The sequence below is a fragment of the Mixophyes fleayi genome, chromosome 10, assembly GCF_038048845.1.
Source record: "Mixophyes fleayi isolate aMixFle1 chromosome 10, aMixFle1.hap1, whole genome shotgun sequence".
NCBI classification, from domain to species: domain Eukaryota; kingdom Metazoa; phylum Chordata; class Amphibia; order Anura; family Limnodynastidae; genus Mixophyes; species Mixophyes fleayi.
In genome coordinates, this window is record NC_134411.1 from 39892437 (window position 1) to 39911526 (window position 19090).

General features: G+C 36.4%; 1 pseudogene; it reads left to right on the forward strand.

Moving 5' to 3' along the window:
* Positions 1-5309: 5309 nt before the first annotated feature.
* Positions 5310-15084, forward strand: LOC142104187 (vomeronasal type-2 receptor 26-like; annotated as a pseudogene).
* Positions 15085-19090: the final 4006 nt, after the last annotated feature.

Sequence of the window (19090 nt, forward strand, 5' to 3'; positions counted from 1 at the left end):
GAGATTGAACAATTTATTCAAGCTGATGTAATACTTTATAAATGATTTCAACTCAACCTTGTTACTGATTTGAATTTTTGCATTTGGCTCCTTAAATTATGCTAAATACTCATCTAGTCTTAATATAACAGCAACAGCCGCAGCATGGGGTTCACTTGGGGCACCATGGTGGCTCAGTGGTTAGCACTTCTGCCTCACAGCACTGGGGTCATGAGTTCAATTCCCGTCCATTCTGTGGCAGGACTGTTGAACCTTGTTGTTCCACAAACATAACCAATAGAATGAAAACACAAGCAATGAATCCCTTGTTTTTTTTCCATTTTTTCATATACATAATTCCAAAGGATAACTTCATCTATGGTGTAATCAAAAGGAGAATAAAATAAAAATACCCTCAGAGACCAGCACAAATATTTCTTATGGTAAATATCATTGAACACAATGGAGCCAGAGTATTCATATACATCTACCAATGCATGCGAGACACATTATTGTACCGAACGCATTCCATAGACCAGCATCTGCAACACATTGTGGTACGATATTTAAGGTTTCAATTTATCTGAGTGAACTGTTAGGTTCATATGCGTTTGACACATTTTCCATACTTACTGTGTGTGATAGCTAAATGATATCTATCACATAGAGCCAGACAAGCCTTTTCCGCTCGACCAATCTCAAACTGTTGTCTCATGAAGGCTGCTTGTGTTTTCCTGAGCGGTGAAGGTTTGTCCAGGTCAATTCAGTTTAAAGTCATTTTCAAACAGCACTGTGAAGAATTTGATGATGATGAAGATGCTGAAGATGCCGGTTGCTTCGTTCATTGTAGCACATCCATTCACAACACAATATAGTAGAATACACAATGTGTTTCTTTTTACCAGTGCACATTGTTGTGCTATATATATATATGTGCATACCTAGTGAACCAAACAGCTGCAGTAAATGTCCTTGAACTGAATGGAGCCAGAGAAGCTTTATGCATCCACAGATGCATTGACATGTATTACATTTATAATGCATTTCTGCACCAGACACATCCATAAACATCTGCAGTTCAGTTCCGTACAATATCACAGTATGTTCTTTTTACCTGAGTGCACTGTTATACTATGATGCATTGTATACATCTACTGGACATGACAACTGAATATCATTCAACATGATGGAGCCAGATCATCCTTATGTATCAACCAGGGCAATGTTATGTTATTTGCACCAGACGCATCTCTATGCCAGCAGTGCAATTCATTGTAATACGATATTAAGCATGTTTTTATTTTCTTTACATGAGAGCACTGATATAATATGTGTATCACACATTTTACCCATGTATTTTACGCCCATGATTTCCATATGATTGATGATGATAGCCGAGTCTATTGAAATAATTTCCTGGAAACACAATATTACCACTTATATATAATACATAATCATCTCACCCTGGTGGAGGAGCAGCCTGTAGTGTTTTGATGCGATATATAATATTAGTCTTGTAAGTTACATTGTATCAATCCCAATTAATAAATGAGCTTGATCAATTACAAATTCTAGTCTTTTACCATCCATGCCGTCCGATTATATATAAATATTTTCCATAACTACTGGACCTGAAAGCTAAATGCCATTAGATCGATAGAAATGCGTCAAATCTCAACCGTAATACTAACATTATGCAGTATTTCATCAGATTCTGACAAAAACAACAAGAGCAATGTGTGTGATTAAGGATTATATGACATACAATAGTACACGTTATATACCTTAAATTATATTATATTATTAACAAGCCCAATTTACATTTATAATGGTTATGTTGCAACACATATGTTGCATACTAGTTGCCAATACTTATAAGAAGCACAGGTGGAAGCAGAGTAATATCTCTCACAAAAGTTATAGATTTACTTAAGCTATAGGTCACTGTGAACAATAAGCAAATTATTCATCCAATTAATCAATCGTGTATACAGCATATGATGTGAATGACACATATTCTCTCTGTATATAATTGGTGGTGCTATATAAATAAACAATGATAATATAGCTTTTTTTTGTTTTATAAGAATATGTCTGGTATATTCACCTATGTTAGCATAGCTATAGTCTTTCAAATAACTATTTGTCCCATATTATGCATATAAGTGATGACTGTATGCACTTTATTTGATTTGACTAATTAATGAATAGTGTTTAATGGGTTAGCCAATTTACATTTATATTCAGCCTATTTAACACCTTCATTACATTGAAAATAACATAGCTGAACTATCCCCTAAGGAAGTCACGAGGTGCAACAAAATATCTTTGGACTTTTTCTGTACCTGGAAGCCTCATGCATTCAACAGTGGTATCAAAGACAAATTAAACTTTAGATTGTTTTAGAGAGACAAGGACCATATATGTCTATGGTATTTTACTACTTTGATGTAGTAAAATACTGTTTTTTTCAATAAATTTATTTATACTACCATAGCCTGATCATTTATTAACCTTCAAGAGTGGGAGAGAAGGAGGCTTGAAAGAGGAAAGTGTTAGATATTGAGGGTGGACAGAGAGGATATAAATAAACCAATAAATGACTGCCATATCACACATCACTTCAAGACTTGTTATATTGTGTATGTTACTGAGCTGTTATGTTTTAGTTATTTTTCAATTGATATTTGTAAATTGCTTATCCATGTTATTTTTAAAAATAAATTATTTTCAGAATTGCTTCTGACTGTGACAACATACTTTAGGCTGACGGTCTGTTCACAAACTTACAGAACTAGTTGGTGGTGGTCTTCACCTTTAGCGGCCGCCTTTCCCATAGAGCTTTATACGCTCACCGGTACTCAGATGCCCCAGGACTTAACTCCAGACGTAGTGCAAGTTTGTAATACAGAACCGTAGCGGCAGGCTAGGAAACAGAGTAGATGGCAGCAGATGGTCACACATAAGCTGGGGTCAGAGGACACTAGAAAGCAGAATGGTCAGATAATACGCAAAGGCCACGGTCACAGGCAACACAGTGGGGTCCAAGGTACAGGCCAAAGGGTCAGGGTCACAGGCAAGCAGGCAAGGTCCAAGGTACAAGCAGGGGTCATACACAGTAGTCAATCCAAAAGGCTTTTACCAAGCACAGCAGCACAGGAGCAGGTTAACTGACAGGGAAACTGGACACTATAACCAGTAGGGAGGCTAAGCCCTCCTTGCCTTAAATACAGCTACTGGCCAATCAGGGTTTTGCCCTGTAAACACCCCCAGGAGATGATTAATTTAAACAAGGGCTCAGTCAGCCCGCCGGCTGTTTAGAATTGCCGGGGCGCAAGCGCAGTATTATCGGCGTCCGGCCGTTGACCTGGCAATGGTCGGACTGAATACAGGAAGTGACGTCTCGGTCATAAAGGAGACAGCCGGGACGCCCACAGAATGCAGAAGAGAGTCACGGCATTGCCCGTGGCCGCGGTGGCTCCTGACACATACTGCATATTTTTAGTGCTTTGGTTGCGATTTTAGGCTCATAAAATCTATCAGTCTACTTGTGTATTTTTGATTTGGGATATCTCTGTATCTGGGCAACACTCGCAGCTGCACCATCGCTACAGACGTCCAGAGCGCTGATACATATATAATTTATAAGCTAAATGCCTTTGAACACAATTGAGAAAAGGACTAAATGCTGCCAGGAAAGACCTATGCTTCTACAAGTGCAATGTTATAATCTACCTAACATTGTACCTTGTGTTATGTGTATGATATATTTTACACACTTATTATATCTCATAGCTGACTGACATTTAACTGAATGGAACCAATCAAGGCTTCACCGCTCAAAGAGTCCCAAACAGTTTTCTGCACAGGGTGATTGTGATTGGCTGAGTGGAAAATGTTTGACCGGTTCTATTTAGTTCAAAGTCATTTTCAGATAGCTTGGGAAAGAAGTTGGGGATGAGGATGATTGTTGCACTTTTACTAGTGTTTCTACACTATTCTGTACACAATTCCTATCCTAATGCTATGACTATATTACTACTGTTACGTCCACTCATTATTAAAAATGAAAGTAATACATGTAAAATAACAATCACATTTAGAAAAAAACTAGGACCTTTATAGAAAAAAAATGAATAATAGTAAATTAATAATTAATTAATCAAGAACAGTAATATTAACCATAAAAGTAAAAAATAAATAAACCTGTACCATCAAAAAAGCATTTGGTCCAGACCAGCTCTTCAGTGTGCTTAATTATTCATTGAGCAAATGTCACAATGGCAAATTGCCTAACGATGTTCCTGAGTGACTCTCTCGGCCTTTGGGCCGACAGGCTGCCTCTTGTGTCCAGCACCTGAGTATTATTATTATTATTATTATTATCGTTTATTTGTAAGGCGCCATAAGGTTTCCGCAGCGCCGTACATGGTACAAACAGTAGACTATACAGGGTAAGACAGTACAGAACAATAAACACAAAGTACCAGTACTTCAGAAACTCCAGGCAAGTATGAGTATGAGGAGAAGCTATGTATGTTTTGCAACAATTAAGGTCATGTAATATTTCTTGTCCTTTACTTAATATAACACTTTGATGTGACTTTTACGCTTTTGCACGATGCGCCTCTATAGATTCTTCCACTTTACATTACTCTAGGCCCATTTCCCAATTGAAGAGGTGGCCCCACGATAAAGTAGCCATACACCTTGAAGTAATCTGGGTAGTGCAAAGTCAAAGGATATCCAGAATGCATCCAGTTATAAGGTCATCTTTGAGCATCTTGCAGTGCACAGATCTTTTATATATATATATATATATATATATATATATATATATATATATATATATATATTCAATGATGAGGAATAGTTTGGACAGTTGGTCAGTGGCCACCTTCTTATGATAAAGCCTCCAGGTCCTGTCGCCCTAGGCCTGGGTCTGTGTGGCTTTGGGATAAATTTGAACATGTACAAATCTCTATTTTTTTGTTATACAAGATTTTGATTAGCATGTTCAAACCCATACACGATTATAACATTTTTTCTCTATTTAGACATATGCACAATCACAATTTTGTAGATTTAGTTTAGTTTTACTTGCTGCTCTCTGCATTCATATTTTTATTAAATGTACAGAAGCGTAAACATGTATTGTGTATTAGACATTTTATGTTACCTGCATATTGTGCACTAGCTTCATTTAATTTTTTATTTTAAAGTTACATCGCAATTTAAAGAATCTTACAGTTTTATTGCCAGATGGACCACCCTTGGGTTTTAAAGAAAATGGAGATTTTGTTAGTTCATATCGTATTGTAAACTGGGTAATGACAGGAAAACTGAAAGTGATAACAAGAGATGTTGGTGATTTAATCCCATCAGCTAAAGAAGATCGGCAGCTTTTGATTAATAAAAGTGCAATAATATGGAAGAACGGTGTCAATCAGGTTAGCTGAAACGGCTGTTTACTTACTATTTATTTAACACACATTAATGGTCAATTTGCATTTACATTTCTATAAAGTGTATCTGTATAAATTATGTGTTCCAAAGTCAGATATAGAAATGTTTCACTTACCTATTTCTACCATGAAATATCACAAGTCTTTATCCTGCTCTCCTGAGTCCAAGGATGAAACCTGTTTTAAGAAAGAGGAAATTGCCCCATTGCAGCTTTCCATAGGACGCATACTCGGACTCATGTATTGCTGCAGCCCTAACAGGAGGACGAGGGATCTATCGCATACAGGGCAGTAAGAAAGGTAATAATAGGTGATAGTGAGGACAATCATGTCCTATAGTATAGCGAGTTGTCTATGGGGGGGAATTCAATTCCCCCCGAAGTACCGCTGCGTAAAACCAATTACTGTTATTACGGTAATATTAACCCGGCTTTCTGCTCGCAGCAAATTGCTATTACCACAATAACGGTAATAGTGCGCAAGCCGCGCAATTTTTTACAGTAACACGGCCAAATGAATCCCCTCCCTATGTGTCATTCTCATTCTGTGTGTCAGTCACTGTTGCTGTGAGTCTTTGTGTCCTTGTGTGTGTGTCATTATCGTTTTAAGGAACAGATTTCTTATTAAAAGAGAATTTTAATTAACACAGAATCAAAAGGCTAAGGATGAGCGAAAATGTAAAAATTATTCTGTGGAATTTAGCAAGTTTCGCTTAAGGAATTTTGCCTTTAAATTTTCTTTACAAAATTCCCCATCTTGTTTGTTCTACTTGTACTTCTCCCTTATTGGCTCAGTGGAACATGAAAAGAAAAAAACATTATTTATAAAATATTGTCCTATTGGGTTTGTTATTTAGTTATGAGGCTTGGGAGTGTATTCACATATTAAAGCCTCAATGAATCTAAAGCTGATACATTTACTACTCTGAGAAAAAAAAAATAATTCCTAATATATTTCACAATTTGGTTACCTTTATATTTACTACAATTGTTATAAATGAATAGATAACATTTTGGCTAAAGGCCAACAGAGAGAAAGCTGTATTACATGGTGTAAGCTGAAATGATGGGCAGGTAACCAGTGGAGTTCCTCCACATTAAGGGCATATTACTATAAATACAGGACTATTAATATATCAGTATTAGTTTAAAGGATAAGTGCTGACAACTGTCTTTTTGTTTTGTATTAATATATTAATTTATATTACTTTACGTAAAGGTATGTTCTTATTGCAGAGGATACCAAAATGTGTACCAGGACTAGGGCTGTTACCCCAAAAAGATTTAAATAAATGCATTGCTTTACAGAATATAGGAGAAAAGACTAAGCTGTGAAATCTTCCATTTAATACGTCAAAATGTAATATAAAGCACATGGGACACACAAATACAAAAGCAAAATAAAAACAACTAGGGGACCATGCAGTTATAGTTTCAGTTGATGGAAAGGTCAGCAAGCAACATTTAAAGACTTGCACATTACACTTACTGTAGGTCATAGCTCTCACATTGAGGTCTTGGAAAGGTGAAAAGATTCATAGGGGTATATTTACTAAACTGCGGGTTTGAAAAAGTGGAGATGTTGCCTATAGCAACCAATCAGATTCTAGCTGTCATTTTGTAGAATGCACTAAACAAATGGTAATTAGAATCTGATTGGTTGCTATAAGCAACATCTCTACTTTTTCAAACCTACAGTTTAGTAAATATACCCCATAGTTTGAATGGTTGGAATCATCTATGAAATGATCTTCTTTTTATTTATGGAATAATATAATATTATCATTTTTAGGCAAATGTATTTGATCATTTTTTAATACTGCAGATCTTTTTAGAGTATTGTGTAAATTAATTTCTTATATTGTAGATATTATGAAAATCTACCTCCCCAACTTCTTCAACTGGTTCTCATCACTTTACAAGTGTCAAAATGTTTTGAGTTTTCTTCTAGTCGGGGGTCTCAGAAGTAAAAGAGAAACAGAAACCATTAACCGTCACCCAACAAGAGTACCACATATTGTCATTTCATAGGTCACTGGTAAGACCTCATCTGGAGACCCTGGGCCTGAGTCATTAAGACACGCATACTGAGCGTAGCATGTGTTTGTTTTAAACTGCACATAACTTGGCTCAGCGCACTCCGAGTCTACAAGAAACTGATCTCAAGATATGTGTGGTGATGACTACGGGTGTAGGTTTACTCTACTCTACTAGACCAGACACTGCAGGATACGTACAACACCTATGTGGAATATAAAATAGCAGACATAACTAGGACTCAGGACTTAGACTAGACCTCTAGCTGGAGCAAGAGATACGCCAGGAAACCAGTGTACTTATGTGTTCGTCTGACCCTGACTTGGACGTGGCTGCACAGGAACGCACTCTGCACTGCCTACGTGCATGCGTCCATTCCCAAACCCATTCCCTCCCCAAAATCATAGTCTGTAGTAAGCGTTGTTTGCGCTCGAAGACAACTTGGGCATGGCTGTGTTCTATTGTGTATACTCCGGTTCTTAACATGCGCAGATTGATTTTGCAGATGATATGTACAAAATAGACATATACTGTCCTTAATGACTCAGGCCCCCTATTTCCAAAAACCAAATATAAAAATAAATTCAGGAAAGGACTATTAAAATGGGTGCATGGGCACATTCAAAAGCAGAGTTTTAAAAATAAGAGGTGTGAAAGATCCATGGATCAGTCTCCCAGCAGCTGTGGTGGGTACTCATAAAATAGAAAAAAATAAAATCAAGAATACATGGTACAAACATAAGACTCAAAAATATCAATATAGAAAAAAATGAAATGAGCAGACACAAAATGGGAGAGTAGAAGGACTGGTAAGTGGTTTGCTACCAACAGATTATGTTTATATTTCCCCCCCGAAAGAAATACTACATTTTACAACCTCTCATTAAGTTAGAATGATTGCAGTCATATACACTGTTGCATTTTACTGCAGCTGATGCGGGTGACATGCAATTTAAATCATTTTATTAATAGGGAAAAATGTTTTTTCTATGCTATACAGTAATCCACTGTAAAGGGCAAAATACGCAGGCACGCAATAGGTTCTGTGACTGTGAATTGCCCACCTCACCCATAACTAAGAGCATGCTCAAAGCGCACACACATTCTGGACTCTGTAAACATGTTCTGTGCAAGCTTTTGCTGGTTCAAATTCTGACAGCAAATCAAGGGAGGGCTGGCAACCTGTAGCCCAGGTGGGGCGAGACGCAGCTCATCAGCCTATTAGGAACATTATAAAGTAAAATAAATGCATGTAGCCCAGTGACCCAGCCCAAGGAATCCCCCATGTGCATTACCAGTTGGACCATGACTCCCACAAAAGTTGACACAGGTTAGTTTTCTGGGGCATTTTCAGTCACTGGGATGTGGGCATCCACCTATGGATGTGTGGACAATTGGGTGCATTTGCTTTTCCACTGTGCACTGTTGGTAAATGCCCTGTAGTGTGTAGTTTAAACATTTCCATAAAAGCATTCTCAAACTCTGGTCACATAAATAATTTGTCTCTCTTTCAGATTCCAGTCTCTCGCTGCTCAGAAATGTGTTTACCTGGGAACAGGAAGATCCCAAGACCTGGAATACATCCCTGCTGTTATGACTGTGCTCCGTGTTCCGAGGGAGAAATATCCAATACAACTGGTACATTCTATATATACATGGAAATAAATATGTATAGCTGCTATGTCTATAGGTCTTTGAATATAATAATATGTCTTGGACAAATATTTTAATAATGAACTTGAAATCATGAAAAGTGAATTCTCTTGTACATAGTGAATGAAAAATATGTATAAAATGTATAAAATGATTATATACAGCGCCTCATGAATTGCAGAAAAAAAGTAACCTTCAAAAAACCGTACAGATGTTTTTGAATAATTATAACAAAAAATTAGAAAGAAGGAAACTTTCTGCGCTATCCGTTCCCACTCTTACATATAAATCAATATCTTCCTTTTTTTAGATAATGTTGATTATCATATAAAACGTAAAAATTTCACAACTCGAGGATATCCTATCCTCGCAAGTAGAAATAGACTTGCAATATATATAAACCTATGTTATCGTAGCAGGTACTTGAAGCAAAGCGACCTAATCTTGTCAGCCTGCTTTTCACATATGGGGGTAAATGTATCAATATGCGGGTTCTTCAACACCCGCGTGTTCAGCCTCTTCCGCGATTAAATTTCAAGCGGCGCTGCATTGTAAAGGGAAGTTAACCCTTTACAATGCAGCGCCGCTTGAAATTTAATCGCGGAAGAGGCTGAACACGCGGGTGTTGAAGAACCCGCATATTGATACATTTACCCCATGGTAACAATCAGAGTGCTTCAGCAATCTCCCACATGTCTCGAACACCACATATGAATAAAAACTTCCTACGCTATCCGTTCACAATCTACCATATAAATAAATATCTTCCTTTTTAGATAATGTTGATTGCCATATAAACTTCACAACTTCAGGATATCTTATCCCCGCAATTAGAAATAGACTTACAATTGGTATAAGCCCGTGTTCCCGTAGCAGGTACTTGAAACGCGGAGACCTGATCTTGTCTGCCCGCTTTTCACATATGGTATCAATCAAAGCACTTCAGCAATATCCCACATGTCTCGGACACCACATTGAAAGAAAAAATAAAAACATCTAGTGTACTACGTTTAAAATTTAATAAAATACAACAGGGGATATGGTTACCCGTACCGGATAATTGAAAAGAAAAGCGCTTGGGTAGTTAATGATGTTCCGGAGCTCCTAACCACAGCATTTTCTATCAATGATGTACGATCACGTGAGAGGGTTCCCAGTCCGTCTGTTGTCCACTTCACCAACGCGTTTCAACTGTAATCAGTCTTTCTCAAGTATTTTTTCTTTCAATGTGGTGTCCGAGACATGTGGGATATTGCTGAAGTGCTTTGATTGATACCATATGTGAAAAGCGGGCGGACAAGATCAGGTCTTCGCGTTTCAAGTACCTGCTACGGGAACACGGGCTTATACCAATTGTAAGTCTATTTCTAATTGCGGGGATAAGATATCCTGAAGTTGTGAAGTTTATATGGCAATCAACATTATCTAAAAAGGAAGATATTTATTTATATGGTAGATTGTTAACGGATAGCGTAAGAAGTTTTTATTCATATGTGGTGTTCGAGACATGTGGTAGATTGCTGAAGTACTCTGATTGTTACCATATGTGAAAAGCAGGCTGACAAGATTAGGTCGCTTTGCTTCAAGTACCTGCTACGATAACATAGGTTTATATTTATTGCAAGTCTATTTCTACTTGCGAGGATAGGATATCCTCGAGTTGTGAAATTTTTACGTTTTATATGATAATCAACATTATCTAAAAAAAGGAAGATATTGATTTATATGTTAGAGTGGGAACGGATAGCGCAGAAAGTTTCCTTCTTTCTAATTTTTTGTAATGAAAAATATGTAGCTGGAAAAAAATAGAAAATAAACCTATTACTAATAATAATTGATATGGTGAGGCTAATTAGGACAATAAAACCTTCTATTCTATTTATTGTATCCTCAATAAGCCAACAGTCCAGCGCTGCTCTTCTCTCTAAATTTGGCTTGCTACAAACACAGCAAGGGTAGTAGCAGGGAAAAGAGCAGCAAAATTTGTTGGAGGCTTAAGGAGGGCATAGGATCGGAGGAAAATTGCACCCCAGTGCAACTTATTGTACTCCACCTAAGACTACATTTCCTTTAATATTAAGATTGTGAACCTCCGATTTCCCATTAAAAGTCTTATTAACAGGATCCTATTCTCCTACCTTTTCTCCCTCTCCAACATTCTCCCTATCATTTACTGACACTATTTGAAGTCCCAATGTTCTAATCTAATTTTGCCATGTCATGTCATTTGTTTGTTTGAAACCTTCGGGTACATATTTCCCAATCGAAAGATCCGAAAGGCTTCCCTGGTGGATAAGTAGTTAAATCTATTCCTTCCCTACCTGGATGTAGTCACAATGCAGATAACAATGAAATCATCAGCTGTTCCCGCATGATTGCAGGAAAAATGTCCTACTATATTTGGGTTTGTTCTCTGATCAGTTATTTTCTAGTGGTATTCTAAATAATGACAAATAATAATCTCGTGGTGCAGCTCACCTATTGCAGGCCGCAACCACAATCTAATAAATGAACGAAAAAATCAGTGTTACAATTGATACAGTTGAGGAAAGATTCACATGATATTGTAGATCTAAAATTACACATTATGTTAGTAATAAATTTACATGTTTTATAAATGGTCTGGTGAAATTTAAATCAGGCACTTTGCTTATTGGGCAACCACCCAAAAAGTTTCTAAGATTTTCTTTGGGTATCCATCTTTCGAAAAAGAAAAATTCTTGAAGTAGCTGCTAACAAGTTTTTAAGATTTTTGGATTTTTTTAAATACTGTAAGTGTACTTTCTGGCAATAAATTGGGCAATTTATATAGCTTAATAAGTAATACGAGTAATAATAATAAAATATTTAGATTTTTTTAATTTTTCCCCAGATTTTATTACATTATATGATATATTAATATGTAAAGATAAATATTTTTGGTGGTGGTTGACTAAGGACCCTTATTTAAATTAAGTAAGCTTTCCCTACTTAGAGATTTTGCCTTTATTATAGGTCCTATCTAGTAGAGCCTCAGATAACCTCTCAAGATAAATGTAGTATTTGTGATTATTCATTAAAATTCACATCTAAAGAACAATTGCATCTCATTCTTTGAAATTGTCGAAATGTGATTGTTTGCATCCACAGATTAAAATATTGACTGCTGTAGTGTAAATATTATTTGCACTAACCTGTTTCTGATAATTTTTTGTAATGACATTTTACCATGTGAAGGCAGAGAGTCTGACAGCCAAGTAATTAGTTAATTGTAAATGAAATAAAAAACTGAATAAAAGATTGAAAATGCTAGTGTTAATATGTGATATAAAATTATTAATGGATGTCGGGTCAATCTTTAAAATGAAAATAAGTTAATCAATCTAGTGGCCATAGCACAGCAGATTGACCCAAAGGGACTGGCTCAAATATATTTTTTATTGAACCTTCACATATAGAGACTGGCATAGTGGGGCAAACCTGTTGCCCATGGCCATACCCTGTATTTGTAAATAACATTGTGAGTCAAATGTAATAATTTGTCAAAATAAAATTAATCAAATTCAAAAGAAAATCATACTGTTCCTCTGAAATCCCACAGTTCTGATTTAATCAATAAAACATTACCTATAGTCCATGAAGTAAATATGTGTTTAAAAGTTAAACATCACATGTAAGCTAATAATAATCAGTATTCCACATAAAAGAAGATATAGTTCTAAGATTAGATGTAGTATCCTGAATGTGAGGCAAAACGTAAAAGGAAAAAGTGAAAAACAAAGAAGAGGAGGAGACATGATGAACAGATTGTGGAAAAAGAAACAAATTGAAAAAAAAGGTATGGAAAAAATAAACAAGTCTTAAAATGAGGGTGGGCGACTATATTTACATTTTGTGTGTTTAGTTGGGTATTGGGCATATATTTTATGGACATATTGCCCAATACACAGGTATCACAAAGAGGTACAATAGTTGATACCACTTTAGGATTCCTTTCTTTCCTAGCTAACACTACACCAGGAATATGAATAGTCCCTACACTTTAGGACTAAAATATGTGACTAAATAAGGTCAATTTTGAGTATCCCTATTTTATAGGTATATCTGAAGAAAATTATATCATGTTTTGTTAAATTAATGCCCAATACCTGCTATGTTCCAAAGGGAGTTACAATACCTTTTTGGGACCCATAATTAGAATTGGTGGACAAGGAGGGCAGTAAATTGGTTAGAAAATGGATTAGCATACCAGCACACCTCTTTCAGGGATGTTTACATATCATAGAAGGAAAGGAAAACCTTGGGTCCTGGCATTCGTGTGGATGTTACATTGACATGTACCAACTACCTAAACATTGTTGCAGACAAGTATATCCCTTCATGGCAGCGGTATTCCCTGATGGCAGTGGCCTCTTTCAGCAGGATAATGCACCCTGCCACACTGCAAAAAAATTTCAGGAATGGTTTGAGGAACATGATAAAGAGTTCAAGGTGTTGACTTGGCCTCCAAATTTCCCAGATCTTAATCTGATCAAGCATCTGTGTCATGTGATCTATGATAATAACAATAATGTGCTGGAAAAACAAGTCCGAGTCATAGAGGCCCCACCTTGTAACTTACAGTACTTAAAGGATCTGCTCCTAAAATCTTGGTATCAAACACCACAGGACACCTACAGAGGTGTTGTAGAGTCAATGCCTCGATGGGTCAGAGCCGTTTTGGCAGTATGAGGGGGACCTACACAATATTAGGCAGGTGATTTAAGTGTTGAGGCTTATCAGTATATATCTATATCTATCTACATAATATATATATATATATATATATATATATATATATATATATATATATATCCTTCTGCAGCCCTATTCTCCACACTGTATTATATTGACCACTAACATATTTGGACATATTAGTTAGTATTGTATTGTATTGTATCTAACGTGAATGAGCCAAATGTAATTATCCATCCTTTAAGTTCTGTTGTGTTTTTGTTATTGACAAATGCAGAAAACTGTACCCAGTATCAATAGTTTAACTTTATTATTTATGTCACTTTGCAGACAGTGAAATTTGCATTAAATGTCACAATGATGAATGGCCGAATAAAATAAGGGATTTGTGCGTTCCCAAAAGTGAAGACTTTCTGTCCTACACAAATGACGAGATCTCTGCAGTTTTTATTTTTGTCTCAGTTTTCTTCTGTTTAATAACTCAGCTAATATTGGGAATTTTTATATCACATCAGGATACACCTATTGTAAAAGCTAATAATAAGAACCTCAGCTTCCTTCTCCTGGTCTCCATCATGCTGAGCTTCCTCTGTGTGTTCCTGTTCCTCGGTCGTCCTGTAGATATAACCTGCATGCTACGTTAGATCTCTTTTGGAATCCTCTTCTCCATAGCTGTCTCCTCTGTGTTGGCCAAGACTATCATGGTTTGCATCGCTTTCAAAGCCACCAAACCCAGCAGTGTGTGGAGAAAATGGATGGGAGTGAAACTGCCCAATTGTGTAGTCTTTATTTGCTCATCTGTCCAAGTTATGATCTGTATTAGTTGGTTGTCTATCTCTCCCCCCTTCCAGGAGCTGGACACACACTCTTATCAGGGACAGATCATCGTTCAGTGTAATGAAGGTTCAGTTATTGGGTTCTACTCTGTCCTGGGTTATATGGGGGTTCTGGCAGCTGTGAGTTTTATTACAGCCTTTATAGCCCGGACATTACCGGACAGTTTTAATGAGGCCAAATACATCACCTTCAGCATGCTGGTGTTCTGCAGTGTCTGGATTGCAATGATCCCGGCTTATCTGAGCACCAAAGGGAAATACATGGTGGCTGTGGAGATCTTTTCCATATTGACCTCAAACATTGGACTTTTAGGCTGTATATTTTTTCCCAAATGTTATATTATATTTTGTAGACCTGAATTAAATACAAAAACACATTTGCTTGACAGACTAAAAATATGATGTCCTGCAATAAAACTGCATATGTATACTGATATAATAGACTTACCTGCAATGATAATGATGGCATGTAACTAGTATAATTAAAGAAAAAAAGTATCACAGTGTGTTGCTTCTTTTATTTTTACTTATGCATGGAAAATTTAATTTTATGACCAATCATATACAGCCAGATAATAAGCATATCAATATCTGTGGAATAATAGTTTTAACAGTAGCTCCATTAATAGTAGAGGTGGTGATGGTGGTATTATTAGTAGTAGGGATAGTGGTGGTGGTATTATTATTAGTAGTGATAGTGGTGGTGGTGGTGGTATTATTATTATTAGTAGTAATAGTGGTGATGGTATTATTATTATTATTAGTGATAGTGGTTGTAGGGGTGGTGGTATTATTAGTAGTAGTAATAGTGGTGGTGGTATTATTATTTTTAGTGACAGTGGTGGTGGTGGTGGTATTATTAGTCATAGGGATAGTTGTGGGGGTATTATTAGTCGTAGTGGTGGTGGTATTATTAGTAGTAGTGATAGTTGTGTTGGTGGTATTATTAGTCGTAGTGATAGTGGTGGTATTATTAGTAGTAGTGATAGTGGTGGTGGTATTATTATTATTAGTGATAGTGGTGGTGGTGGTGGTATTATTATTAGTGATAGTGGTGGTGGAATTATTAGTAGTAGTGATGTGGTGGTATTATTATTATTAGTCGCAGTGCCAGTGGTGGTATTATTATTAGTAGTGATAGTGGTGGTGGTAGTATTATTAGTAGTGATAGTGGTGGTAGTATTATTAGTAGTGATAGTGGTGGTAGTATTATTAGTAGTGATAGTGGTGGTTGTAGCATTATTAGTAGTGATAGTGGTGGTAGCATTATTAGTAGTGATAGTGGTGGTAGCATTATTAGTAGTGATAGTGGTGGTAGTATTATTAGTAGTGATAGTGGTGGTAGTATTATTAGTAGTGATAGTGGTGGTAGTATTATTAGTAGTGATAGTGGTGGTAGTATTATTAGTAGTGATAGTGGTGGTGGTATTATTAGTAGTGATAGTGGTGGTGGTGGTGGTGGTGGTAGTATTATTAGTAGTGATAGTGGTGGTAGTATTATTAGTAGTGATAGTGGTGGTGGTGGTGGTAGTATTATTAGTAGTGATGTGGTGGTGGTATTATTAGTCGCAGTGACAGTGGTGGTGGTAATATTAGTCACAGTGACAGTGATAGTGGTGGTGGTATTATTAGTAGTGATGTGGTGGTGGTATTATTAGTAGTGATAGTGGGGGTAGTATTATTAGTAGTGATAGTGGTGGTAGTATTATTAGTAGTGATAGTGGTGGTAGTATTATTAGTAGTGATAGTGGTGGTAGTATTATTAGTAGTGATAGTGGTGGTAGTATTATTAGTAGTGATAGTGGTGGTGGTATTATTAGTAGTGATAGTGGTGGTGGTGGTGGTAGTATTATTAGTAGTGATAGTGGTGGTAGTATTATTAGTAGTGATAGTGGTGGTGGTGGTGGTGGTAGTATTATTAGTAGTGATGTGGTGGTGGTATTATTAGTCGCAGTGACAGTGGTGGTGGTAATATTAGTCACAGTGACAGTGATAGTGGTGGTGGTATTATTAGTAGTGATGTGGTGGTGGTATTATTAGTAGTGATAGTGGTGGTAGTATTATTAGTAGTGATAGTGGTGGTAGTATTATTAGCAGTGATAGTGGTGGTGGTAGTATTATTAGTAGTGATAGTGGTGGTAGTATTTTTAGCAGTGATAGTGGTGGTGGTAGTATTATTAGTAGTGATAGTGGTGGTGGTAGTATTATTAGTAGTGATAGTGGTGGTAGCATTATTTGTAGTGATAGTGGTGGCAGCATTATTAGTAGTGATAGTGGTGGTAGTATTATTAGTAGTGATAGTGGGGGTGGAAGCTGTAGTTTTAGTGGTAAATAAAGAAGTATGCTCAGTATTCAGCTTACAATATTTATATATATAACAGATTACACTGTTACCCAAATTTCAAGGGTATAATGTAGTCGATACACTAACATTAGGCTTATATAGACATTAATGGCACAAAATGTGAATGTTTAAAGATTATCAATAATTTTGGAAAGCGTGACTGTCATTATATAATTATGTTAATACAATAAAAATGAGAATGGAGATATCTGGCTGCATCACTCCCCCAACCTCCAGCACGTGTTTCTGGCTTTGGCTAAATGTAACATTGACAAAAAAAAACTCCCAAAAGACAACACTAATAACAATTACTAATGTCAAATAAATATATAAAAATCAATGTGTGGTGTAATTTATATGTTGGTAGAATTGGCTTAGTCATTAACCCATTAATTTAATTTAATTAGAAGGAAAAATAAGATAAATAAAATACTTACAAACACTGTAATTGTTGCAGCTTGCTGTGTGCGACATTTATTTATACTATGTGAACATAAAAGTACTTTCTCCTGGTCATTTAGTGGTGATGGATATGAGTTCAGCAGTGTAATGCCATCACATTGAGGGAAGTGGTGCACAGCGATTCCAGGTAGTCCTGGGTCTTGGTGGGCCAATAGAGGGGCTGGATTATGCTCTAGCAGCATGTGTGTGTAAAACTGTGTATAAAGGTTGAAAATACCCAAGTGTATAACATCTGCACAACCTTTAAACATAGATGTGTAACTGATTATTTAAGGACTATTTCTGAGCAGATAACCATCACTATTACTTTGCACTTACAGGTGATATAGAATTGTTTGAATATTCAGTCTGGATTACAAATTGGAGACTAGTAGCCATTAATGTACTTATACGATTCTGTTTTTTATGAAGTAGGTGTTGCAAGAGATGAATATTAATATCTTTCATGTTTCTTGGAATGTAAGCAAGGCTGTACTGCTCGAACTTGTGATTATTTAGAATCATTGATAAAAGAATTGGTGTCTCCAAACCTCAGTGTTAGGACCTCATTTTAACATGTTGTGGTCAACAAGACACATTATTTGAGTAGAATGCACGTAATTAACAGTTATCCAATCAGTGCAAATGCCAATCTAAACGCCCCTCTGTGTAAGGGTGCCAAGAGTATTGCTTAAAAAAAATATGTTCAAATGCATTATCGTTACCTCCTGATCCGATTAGACTTGTTGGTCCATATACACAAGAGTTAATAAACCTGACTATATTCTTCATCAAATTATCCGAGATTCCCTTTTTTTTCACTTTTAATTCTTTTATTGGTCAAAATGATTCAACATTAAGGGGTAAATGTATCAAATCTTATAAAAAGGAAAAGTAGAGCCACTGCCCACAGCATCCAGCCAGTCTCCAGCCACCTACTTCAAGAATGTACTAGATAAATGATAGTAGAATCCAACTGGCCACCACTGACAACAACACCAATCTTGTCCCCAAGAAGGCTACCCCTATACTTCTTTGTTGGAAAGAGTATGTGAACCTCTAGGTATATCAAAATCATAGTAACAAAGGCAGAGTATTTGTATTAACATTTATGTTATGGTTAATGAACATGAAAATCAACATTGATACTTCAAATTTAACAGGGTCACATACCATAAAATCTTTACAAGAATATATACAGTGGTGCTTGAAAGTTTTCTCAATGAAAGCTCTCTATACAGCCAATCTGCTGACACACTCATTGGATAGACCAGTTTGACTCTGTACCATTATGTTTAGATTTTGGTTCATGGGTGTTGGCCATACAAAGAGCCCTGAGTTATTTTTTTGTTATTAAAATTTTATTAGCATTTTTCTCAAGGGTAAATAAAGGAGTACAAAAAGAAAAAAGGGGACTAAGTGGTACATTAAGGGAAAATGAGTTACCCCGGGGAGAATATACAATGTAAACAATCACAATAACTTGTAACAGAAAAGGAATATACCATAGAGGACATGCACAAAACACAAATGCAAACTTTCATCTGAGCTAAAAGCCAGGAGCCAATCGCCCCACTAGATTTCGCAACAGCAGAGGTGGAGCATTTGCAGTGTTTCAATTAG